Source organism: Ursus americanus, chromosome 15 (assembly GCF_024610735.1).
Source record: "Ursus americanus isolate L20-20 chromosome 15, mUrsAme1.1.p, whole genome shotgun sequence".
Taxonomy (NCBI): Eukaryota; Metazoa; Chordata; class Mammalia; order Carnivora; family Ursidae; genus Ursus; species Ursus americanus.
The window spans coordinates 36,239,966-36,250,862 of NC_142141.1; positions in this window are offsets into that span (position 1 = coordinate 36,239,966).

The window sequence follows — 10,897 nt, forward strand, 5'->3', positions numbered from 1 at the left end:
CCCTGTGAGAAGAAGGTGGCCCAGAAGGGAGGACGAGGAAGACGTGTCTGGCCCTACCAAGTCTCATGCCCACAGAATGCCCTACCTGTACGATGAAAGCCTTTGGAGGGGCGGGGGCATAGGATGGGAACGACCAGCTCCTCGCACGCATCCCAGAGGTGGGTTTGTCCGGCAGCTGACCCAGGCGCAGGGCACTGGGTCCGATATGAGAGTTTGTTGCATGTTTCATAAAAGAGATTTTTATCAAGAAGATCATCTATCCCTACCTGAGTGGCTAATAGCCCGAAAGTAGGACAGATTTAACAATTAAATGACCTACTGGTCTCCCTCAAACAATCATGTTAATTTTGCAAAGTAACCAAGAGGCAGCATTTACCAGACATCCCTTCCCCCAAGCCCCAAAAGACCCAAGTTCGCCATCATTCTGTCCCTCTCTGTCTTTTCTGCTCCCCTTGCACAACTTGGAAATAAAGGAAAAGGACCCTCCCCCGCCCCCCCCTCTCCTGGGGCCACAGTGGGGACCCTGCTGAAGAGCAGCCTGCTTCAAACAGTGACAGACCCCACCGTCTGGTCATTCGAGAAGCACAATGTGACGTAGCCCTAGGATCATCTGTCTGGTTCAGAGAATCCTGGCAGATTTGGTGGCTGGTGTCCCCACGTGTCAGCCTCAGTTATCGCCCCGATTCCCACGGCGGGTCCCTGCTCACAGGGGCTCTGGGATACAGTGGATGTGGACGACTCGTCCCCAGCATCACCTACACACCACAAGCAAGTTTTAACTGAAGTAAATCACTCCACCAAATCCACAAAAAGGGTAAAGTTTGTGATTTTTCTGTATCATTGCGATTACCATCTGACCCGGTAAGGAGTGCACTTCTTTGGAGGTTCCGACTTCTCTGATCTGTCTCAGTCGTTTGTGTTCTACAACCAAAGTTCTCTACAGACTTTATTTTTGTACAATATCATTTTGTAACTTTTTACAAATAAAAACTCATTTCTATTGCTCCCTGTCCTTCTGTCCTTCCTCCCGTGCCCGTGGACCACAGCTAGCCCAGGCAGCCATCCCAAGCATTTATGATCAGGCGGGCCCTGGACCAGAAGGCCTTCCTTTACCACTGCATCGCCCACAGTTTGGTCAACGGCCTTCCCCGTCGGCTCTCCACAACCCATCACCACCCGCGGGAGAAAAAACTTGAAACTTTGCTCCTCATTTATTTCACGAATACTTACAGGGTGCCTTCCCTCTGCCAGGTACTGTGCAAGGCACCAGTTATCCAAAAGTGGCCAAAACCAAAAATCTTTGCCCTCGTGTAGCTGATATTTTACTTTAGTGGAGAAAGACGGCATTCAAAAAAGTAAAACTAGGTAGTGATCCAGGCAATGATAAATGCTATAAAGAATACAAACAGGCTATTATAATAGGGGAAAAATGGGGCCTGTTTTAATTAAAGGGGACACTGAGGCAGGATTTAAGAAACAGAGAGTGCCAACAAATAAGGAGCATCTTGGCTTTTGCCCTCAACCAGGCAAACCCTTGAATGGAGCCCCCTCTTTGCACAACTTTGGGGGGACACCATTCACATCTGGTCTGTATGACAGTCCCCAGAGTTGGCGTCAATGGTGGCCTTGAGCCGAGTGTATTCTGGTGGCAAGAAAAACATACCAAAGAGAGGAAATGCCAGTGCCCTGGGTTGGGAAGGACAGCATGCTTCCTCCTCGGATGACACACACCCCGTGTTATGTCACAGGCAGCCTTGTGACTGGGAAAAGGTAGCCTTGTGTGGTGTTTTAAACCCAAAACAAAACTCTGACACTCTTAATACTCATTCTAAGTGTCTGCCAGCTGAGGTTTTCCAACAGACGGCATTCGGAGCAGTGCCGGGCCTTCCCGAAATGCCGTTTCCTTCCTGACGCTCCCGGCCCCTGCACTGAGATTCCATAGTGTCTCGGGGCCCTATGTCGGGCTCTGGCATTTGGAGTCCTTCTGCCAGGGCAGTGCTGGGGCCAGCCGAGCTTTCTGTCAGCCAAATTCTGGTACGAAGTTAGGGAGTTGCAGAGGGAATGCAAAGATTGTAAACTCTTGCTGCCTTCCGCTCCCTTTTTAGAGTCATTTCCCCAAAGTAGGCTCCCAGGATTGCTAACTGGGTGAGATGCCCTGCAAAAACAAACAGAGAATGGGGAGGTTCTCTGATCAAATAACTTTGGAAAACACTGAGTTAAATAACATCAAACAGTTTTTTAAAGATAAAAAGAGAAATGCAGAACTTATAAGAGCCTTGATTAGACCAACAAGCGCTGAGACAGTCCAAGAGGGGCGTGGTGTGCGGTGCTCCCCAGGTGGGTGGGGCCGGGGAACTGCCTGCTGTGATGCTCTCTTGCTCATTACACCTGCTGACCATCCCTTGAAACTGCCTTGGGCTGTGGTGCCTGCTCCTGTAAACATCAGGATGAGCAGAGAGGGGGCTAGAGATCAGTAGAGAGGCGGAAACCGCTGGGCAGCTCCCACGGGAAGGACAGCCCTCCCCCTGACACACACACCCCTACACACACACACACACACACACACACACACACACACACACAGGCACTGTGGTTTCTTGCTCAGCATGATTAACCAGTGGTCAGCTTTGGAAATTTCCTTTCCAAAGGGAGAATGTGAAAATGAATTTCTCTCACGTAAGGGAGAATGTGTTGAAACCTGGGAAATTCCTAGCAATAAAAAAGAGAACTTTCACCATGCTTACTGAAAATCCTCACCAGGCTCGAATTATTCTGAATCACGAGTGCAGTCTTGAGGGACTGATACCCCCCTGCAGTGGTCCTCAGAGGGAACGTCACTTTTCTGGAGCTTCAGGCTCTGAATTCTTGCTGCCCGGAGCACTGGGTAGGAGCCCTGGATGAGGAGCCCTGTCACCAGGCTCTGACAGTCTCCTGCGGCTTGTGCCCGTGAGATCAGCCCAGGCTGGTTTTCTCCTCTGTGGCCAGTGCTGAGTGAAGCAAAGGTTTAAAAGAACTTTTTAAAGACTCAATCCACTCTTGAGGTAAAGGCAGGAAATCAGAATTTCCTGAACTTAAGTCTCAAACACAGAAAGCACCGCCTCCCTTCACATGCAAAGTCCTGCTTGGGTCACGGCTGATTTGCTATCTGACCCCAGAGTCCCGTGCAGGAGGGAACCCAACACCTCACACTGTCCACCTCAGAGCACAATGGCAGGGAGAGGACTTGGTGTCAGCCATGGGCTTTGGGGCTTTTTCCCATCAGGTAATGAGAGGTCTCAATCCAGAGTGTCTTCTTGGGACCCATCTTCCGTAACAGAACTGTTACTGTGATCCCATGCAATTGTGAACCTTGGGCTCATCATATCCTGAATGAAATGAAAACCAAATACTGCCAAGTCATCCCTGAGAACAAATCGGTAGTTGGGGGAAATAAAGGGAAAGCACCCATTTACCCATGGGTGACCACGAACGCACCGCCACATCCTGGCCCCGCGGCAGGTGAGTGGAACAATGAGGAGAACGCAGGCCGGGTAGAGCATGGGTGCTGACAGGTGCACAGAGTGCAGGAAGGCCCCGGCCGGCAGCAGGTGAGAAGGAGACCTGAGAGGAAAACGAGGCAGGGACAGTCACAGAGCCGGGTGGCCAGACCATTTGAATTTCAGCTAAACGTACCACAACTTCTCGGTGTAACTATGTCTTGTGCAAGATTTGGGACATGCGATATTTGGGACATACTTCCATTAAAACGATTACTTGTTGTTTATCTGAAATGCAGCTGGGCAACCCTGTATTTTAATTTGCTAACACTGGCAAGAGAAAGCGACACTTGAGATGAGGCTTGAGGATGAGCACGAACCTGTCAGGTGGACGAGGGCAGAGGGTGGGGGTGGGATGAGGGACAGACGTTCCAGGCTGAAGGAACAGTGTGACCCAGAAGGACGGAAGGGCCCTGCGCGTTCCAGGAGCAGTGAGCAGAGTGGTGGGCTCGGGGCTGACTTAGCCATTAGGCACAGCAGACACCTTGGCTGGGAGCTGCATGATTTTTAGAGGTCCTTTTAATTAAATGTCAATTTTAATACTTCTTTAAATCGGAAGAAAAATTGAATAGAACAATATTACATATATCATTAGAAATCCAGTCTGGATTATATTCCCCTTTATAAAGCCATGGGGTCATATAATTTTTAATATGTTATATACAGAAGGGGCCCACAAAGGCAAAAGTAACGCAGCCCTGGGTGTGGGGCGAATAACAGCCTTGCCGCGTGCTCTGCCTGCAGCTTCCTTCCAGGCTTCCCTCTCTCACCCTATCACCGAAGCCAACCTCATCACGAACATCATGACTAGCACTCCGTAAGAACCTGCTACATGAATTATCTCATTACATCTTCAAACACTACCACCACCACAAACCCTCTTCCTGCCCTTCAAGTTCGGGTGTCTTCTCAAGGTATTTGCACTCGCGTCCCACTTAGGGAAACAAACCTAAGGGCAGGCCATCTGCATTCCAAGATTCATTCACCCCCCTTGAGAAGACGACGTGAGGCAGGTGGCCCAGAGCACGCTGGCAGTCAAGGGGACAGTGACAGAGGGAAGAAGTGGTCAGACTGAAGGCAAGAAAGGTAGAGAGAAGAGTTAAGGCTCCGAGAAATCAGAGAACTGGCAGAAGTGAGCCATGACAAATAAGGATGAGGTTTTCAAACACACGGAATAGATTACTTTAGGGAAATTCTTTAAAGTGGTGTTTGTAGGGAATTTGAACCCACTTCTGGCTCTGTGCCTGGATTTCATTCATTCAATTAATTATTTAGCATCTATCTCCTACCAGGGAAGGATATAAAGATAGAAAAATAGAAGCATATAAAGATAAAGCCCTCAAGGGGCCCCCAGATCCGAGGGACAAGAACGGTATAAAATATATGATGAGGACAGTGATAAAGACAACACAATATTATGGGAGAGTCAAGGATGAACCATAAATCCAGCTGAGGCTGGGGGGTGGGGAAAGGTATCAGGGAGAGCTTCCTGGAGGTGGCTGCCTGAATGTACTATTTTATAGGACGAGCAGGAATTTTCCAGACTGAAGTTGGGAGAAGAGAGGACATTCCACACAGAAGGGACTTGAGAGCTAAGCCAACAAGAGTAGAAACAGCTTCATGTATTTTTGGCTTGCAGGGTGGAGACCGGTCAAGGCCAGAGCTTTGGAAAGCAGGACTAATGAGCTTTATTGGGCAGGAGAGGGAAGGAAGCAGCGAGGCTGGAGGTGGTGAGGGGTGGGGGAACAGAGAGCTCCTCCTCTGCTGGGCTCCAGCTCTGCCTCCGCTCTTGGGAAAGGATCACTTCTGACCTCCAAGTCTGACCTCGCCCTTTTAGACCCTCTGCCTCCCCAAACCCTTGTCTGAGTCCCATTCTCCCAAGGCCTTGTGTGCACTGCTTTCATTCGCTCGTGAAAAGTCCTCCAGAGACAGCTACTTTCCACACGGACTCATTAGGACCAAAAATCTCCCAGACCAACACTTCCCAAACTGCCCAGTTGAACTCTAGGGAGTCATTCATAGATGCAAGGGTTTCTTCATTTTAAAAATTGGGGAAATGCTGCATATTTTGGTTCCATCTCAGAAGGAAATAGTACATGTTAGCATATTAAACAAGGCCCTGAGAAGGCCTGTGGAGGAAAACCTGTGTCATTTTGTTTAATCCAGCAGCCCACAACCTTATTTGACCAAGGAGCATTTGAGGACATCTCTAATAGAAGTGTTCTGCTGGACAGAACTTGGGAAATGCAATTCTACCAAAAGGAATGGCCAAAGGGTCAACCAAAGAGTCGGCCAAAGGGTCAACCAAAGAGTCAACCAAAAGAATGACTCTCTAATGGAAGAACTGCTGATGGCAAATTAAGTTCCTTCGGTGCAGGGGACCTTTCCAGCCCCTATTAGTAGAAGGCGCCTTTGGCCTAAATGACCTGACAAATGGCCACCACACCTTTTTATGTGCATCAGTTGGACTGACCCAGTAAGTGGCCAAACTCAGCCATGGTCTCATTTCTCCCTGACCTTGAGCTGAGGTACCCAACCCTCCTCCCCTGTCCTCACTCTCCACCCACCCTAAATCCTAACCCCATCTGGCCAACCCTGCCATAGCTCACAATTGCTGGGCTGGAAGATACTCCAATGGTTGGTTGGTTGTTTTGTTTTGTTTTTAGATTTATTTATTTATTTATTTATTTATATATTTGAGAGGGGGAGAGAGAGAGAGTGAGAGTGAGAGAGCATGAGCAGGGTGAGAGGCAGATGGAGAGGGACAAGCAGACTCCCCGCTGAGCCCGGAGCCTGATGTGGGGCTCAATCCCAGGACCCTGTGATCATGACCTGAGCTGAAGGCAGATGCTTAGACAACTGAGCCATCCAGGCACCCCACTTCAAGGGGTTCTGATGCTGGCTACACACACAGAAAAAATCAGCCATTGTGGTCTTCATTAGTGCCATTCACCAAATAATCACAGATCCTTTCCACTCCTGGCTATATGGTAAGATTACACATTTGGGTTCCCTTGTGGTTGACTGAAGCCAGTGACTGACCAAAGAGCATGAGCAGAAGTGGCTTGTGTTTCTTCTGAGCCTGACATTTAATTGCCGTTATGAGACCCTCGAGAGTCTCTTTCTTTTCCTATAGGACGGCAACCAGAAACCTCAAGATGGTGGCTCTTCTGTCAACGTGGAGTGACTATGATGAACAGAGCCACTCTGCCAACCCACGACAGACATGCGTGGTAGAAGAGAAAGGACCCATTGTAATCTGAGCCACTGAGATGGGGAGGTTGGTTGTTACTGCAGCGTATCTTAGTCTATCCTGACAGAGGCAAGTTTTTATTATGATGAGGCATATTGTGGGCCATGAAGACAAAGAGAACGGTCAGCAGAGGAGGGAGAGTGGTGAGTGTAGAGGCTCAAAGGGATGGGGGAGTGCTAGGAGATAAAGTGGAGGAGGTACCCAAGGGCCTGATCATGTAGAGTCCTTGGGACATTGTAGGGATTTAGGATTTTATTCTGAATCAGCCAGGAAGCCATCAGGGGGGTTTTAGAAGATAGGTGGCAGACAGGATGTTAAAGGACTCTTTGTGAAGTTAAAGGACTCTTCTAGCTGCTTTGTGGAATACAGACTGTGGAGGAGCAAAAGCAGGGCAGGGAGACCTGTGAGGCCACTGCAATAATGCATGCGGGTGACAGTGGGGACTTGGACCAGTGTCAGCAATGGTGGTGCCGACAGGACTTGCTCAAGGTCTGGGGGTGAGGGGCCAGGAGAGCAGGAGTAAAGGTGTGATCAGAATGATTCCGAGCTTGAAGCCAAAGCAGTGGCATCTCTAAGAAGGCCAAGCTGCACAGGTCTCATGCAGGGGACCTCAATCGGGTCTCATTGTGGAGCTTTTCTGCTGGGAAGGCACCAAGTAAGAAGAGAGATGCTCCCTCCTGACATCCTAACTCTGGGTAAGGCAGGAGCCAGTGCAGGGGCCAGGCTCTGATGGAGTCTGCCAGGCCCTGAGGTCTGGAATGCCATTAAAAGTGTGTGTGCCAGGCCAGTTGGCTCATGATCAGGATGAATCTGCCACTGCTCCCTCTGACAATGTTTAGCATGAAATAAAAAGTATGGCTTTCAAATGATACCACAAGGAGGATTCTTGAGCAAATATGGCCAAAGCCGCTCTGCAGAATGTTCTCAGAGGCTGGGATTCCATTCGCCTCCAGCTCTCTTTTTCCATCTGGTCCCTCCCAGCCCTGCACTGAGGTCCAGCCGGACAATTGCATTGGCCTCCTCCCGCCTTCCAACCCTACCCCTCCAACTCCACTCACAGCTGCCAAATTAATCTTCTGCACCTCGCTCTCCTATTCAAAATTCCTCTCTACCTTCCTGCTGCCAGTCAGATCCCTCAGACTGCCAATCAGAGCCTCCACAAATCTTTTCTCTGGTGGTTGTGTTTATGTCCCCCAAATCTTCCTGTTTAACCTAACCTCTACCCCTTCAGTTGCTATGGATGACCTACAGAACCTCAAAATACACATTGAGCTTTCTATACTTTCCACAGCTGGACCCTTGCCCAAGTCTTTCCCTCTGCTGGGAATAAGGTCCTTCTTCTCTTCAGCGCTCCAGATTCTCCCCAGCTGGTGTCCATCACCCACTTGACTGTGGTCCTGCGGCCAAGCTCCTCATGTGTGGATCACGCTGATGGCATGGGCCCCCTTTCTTGTATATATGTGTGCACTGATCTCATGTTCTCTGCTAGGTTGAGGGCTCCTTGAATGCATGGGCCACATCTGGTTCATCTTTGAATCCTGAAGAGCCCTGAGCACATGCTGTCACATGTAGCAGAAACTCAACTCAAGCTGCCTTAAACAATGAAAGGGAATCGATTAGCTCATGCACCTGGAAAGTCTTAGGTGGATCTGGTTCAGAACAAGCTAGATCCAAGTGTTCAATTAACACCATAAGGAAGAGCCCCCTGTCAACCACTTCACTGTCTTCCATTGGGTTGGCCTCGTTTTTAGACCATTCTTCCCCAATGTGGTAGCAAAGATGTCCAGTGGAAGTTACAGGCTTAGATCCCACTCTCTTAACTACCCAGTAGACAGAATGAGCACCTTATTTAATAATTCCATCAAGGACCTTGGAGGAGATTCTGACTGACCAACTAGAGCCAGATGCCAATGTCTCCACCAATGGCTATGGCCAGGGGGATGGATAATTCTGTCCCAGCCTAGGGCATGTGTTTATGTTTGGTGCCAGCTGGTAGGCCAACTTAACTAAACTGCACGGGCTAAGAACATGGAAGGTCTGATGCTGTGAAGGAGATATGGGTGCTGTGACCTAAAGAAGGAACGAGGGATGCTGAGAAGCCAAAAACAATAGATGTCCACAACAGTCATTTTCTGTGATAGCACATTCCAGCAAACAATTTGGCACCTCTTTTCTCAGACTGATTTTGACAACCATCTGCTCAAAGAAATTAAAGTTTCCATCTTGGTTTATTTGTTTGGCCATAACAGCAAGTTCATATAACAATTCAAACAGAACAACAGGGAGTAGGGGGCATCAGTTAGAATGTAACTAGGAGAAATGTAAGTATTGGTACTTCAATTTTTTTTTACAAAAAAAATAAAGGAATATTGGATAGGTGGATAGATGAAAGGAGGAAGGAAGGAAGGAAGGAAGGAAGGAAGGAAGGAAGGAAGGAAGGACTGTTTTATTTATTTGATTGTGTCATTGTCAGATTAAAAATCCTGTTAAAGGGCACCTGGGTGGCTCAGTCAGTTAAGCAACTCTTGATTTCCACTCAGAGCATGATCTCAGGGTCATGAGATCAAGCCCCACATTGGGTTCCCAGTGGGGAATCTGCTTGAGATTTCTTCTCCCTCTCCTTTTGCCCCTCCCCCTGCTCTCTCTCTCTCTCTCTAAAAATAAATAAATAAATAGTTTTAAAGAAACCCTGTTATAATGGGCCCCATTAAAAAGACATTCAAAGAAGGCTCAATTAATAGAAAACCCTATTGCAGTGGTTGAAATAGGGGCTTACTTGTCTCACACAATTATTTATGGATATGTATGTGGTGTGTGCCACAGGAATAATTTTTGCAGGCAGATCTACCAATGGATGCTAACATTAGTGGGCATAAGGTTGAGGAGAAAAAGATACATTATCTCAAAATATCTCACCCAACATATTTATTAATTACAAAGGGAAAAACAGCAAATTTACATGGAGAAACTCAGCAGACACCATCTTCACTAAGTGACTAGGGCTAAGATCACCAGTAATAAGAAATATTGATAATCATGTTCCCTGATACAAATGAGAAGAACACAACATCACTTCTTCCATTTTTGCCAAAAATGCAAAACCTCTCTTTAGCCTTGAGAAAGCATCAAACTCAAATTGAAGAACCTTCTACAAAATAACTGATCAGCAATGTTCTAAAGTGTCAAGTACAAGAGAGAGAAGGAAGGACAGAAGAATTGTTCCCAGCCTGGAGTAGGTGAAGGAGATGTGACAGCTGGATTGAGGTGGGATCTCAGATTGGATCCTCAAACAGGAAAAGAACATGAGTGGGAAAACTGGGGAAATCTCTCTTAATAAGGTCTGCAGTTTCTTTAGCAGTATTGTACTGAAGTTAATTTCCCAGGTTTGATCATTGTACCTGGTTAAGGAAGATGTTAGAATTAGGGGAAGCTGGGTGAAGGGTGTAAGGGAGCACTCCTCTTATGATTTTGACAAATTTTCTGTCAGTCTAAAATTATTTCAAAATTAAAGTTAAAAACGAAAACCATGGTGTTGGTTCTTAGTAAACTTATAGACCAGTTGCCACCACAGTACAAAGATTTATAGGGCTAGTGCCCAAATCACATGTACAGACAAGTGATCTTAGAGTTCGGAGGAAGGAGGACACAGTGTGGCCTTGATATTTTGACGTCTCTAGCTTCAGGCAAGTTGCAGGGCTTCTGTTAGACTTTAATAGCATGGGCCAAGGGGTGAAAGGACTTCCATAGGGAACCCGACAGAGCAAAGATAAAGAAGTGTGAATGAATGCCCGTGGCATGTTCTGAAGGCTGCTCGAACTTCTTCCCAGGCAAAGAAATAGACCTTGGGTTCTAATCTGGAGCTAGCATTCTGGAATTTCAGGCCTGGTGTGGGAGTGGGCAGGGTATGGGATTGGCTGTGGGACACCGAAAAACTGGGAAATAAAGGTGGCATCTTCAGAGAAATCAGTTATGGAAGAAGACATAGTGGATTCATTTCTGTGTTTAAAAAGACACAAAAATCTGAATGAAGTCTGAGACTAAAAGCCAGAGCGCACGTTAGAGAGCTTTTAAGGGCACCAAGCTGACGTAAACCAGGCCATTGCAGAGC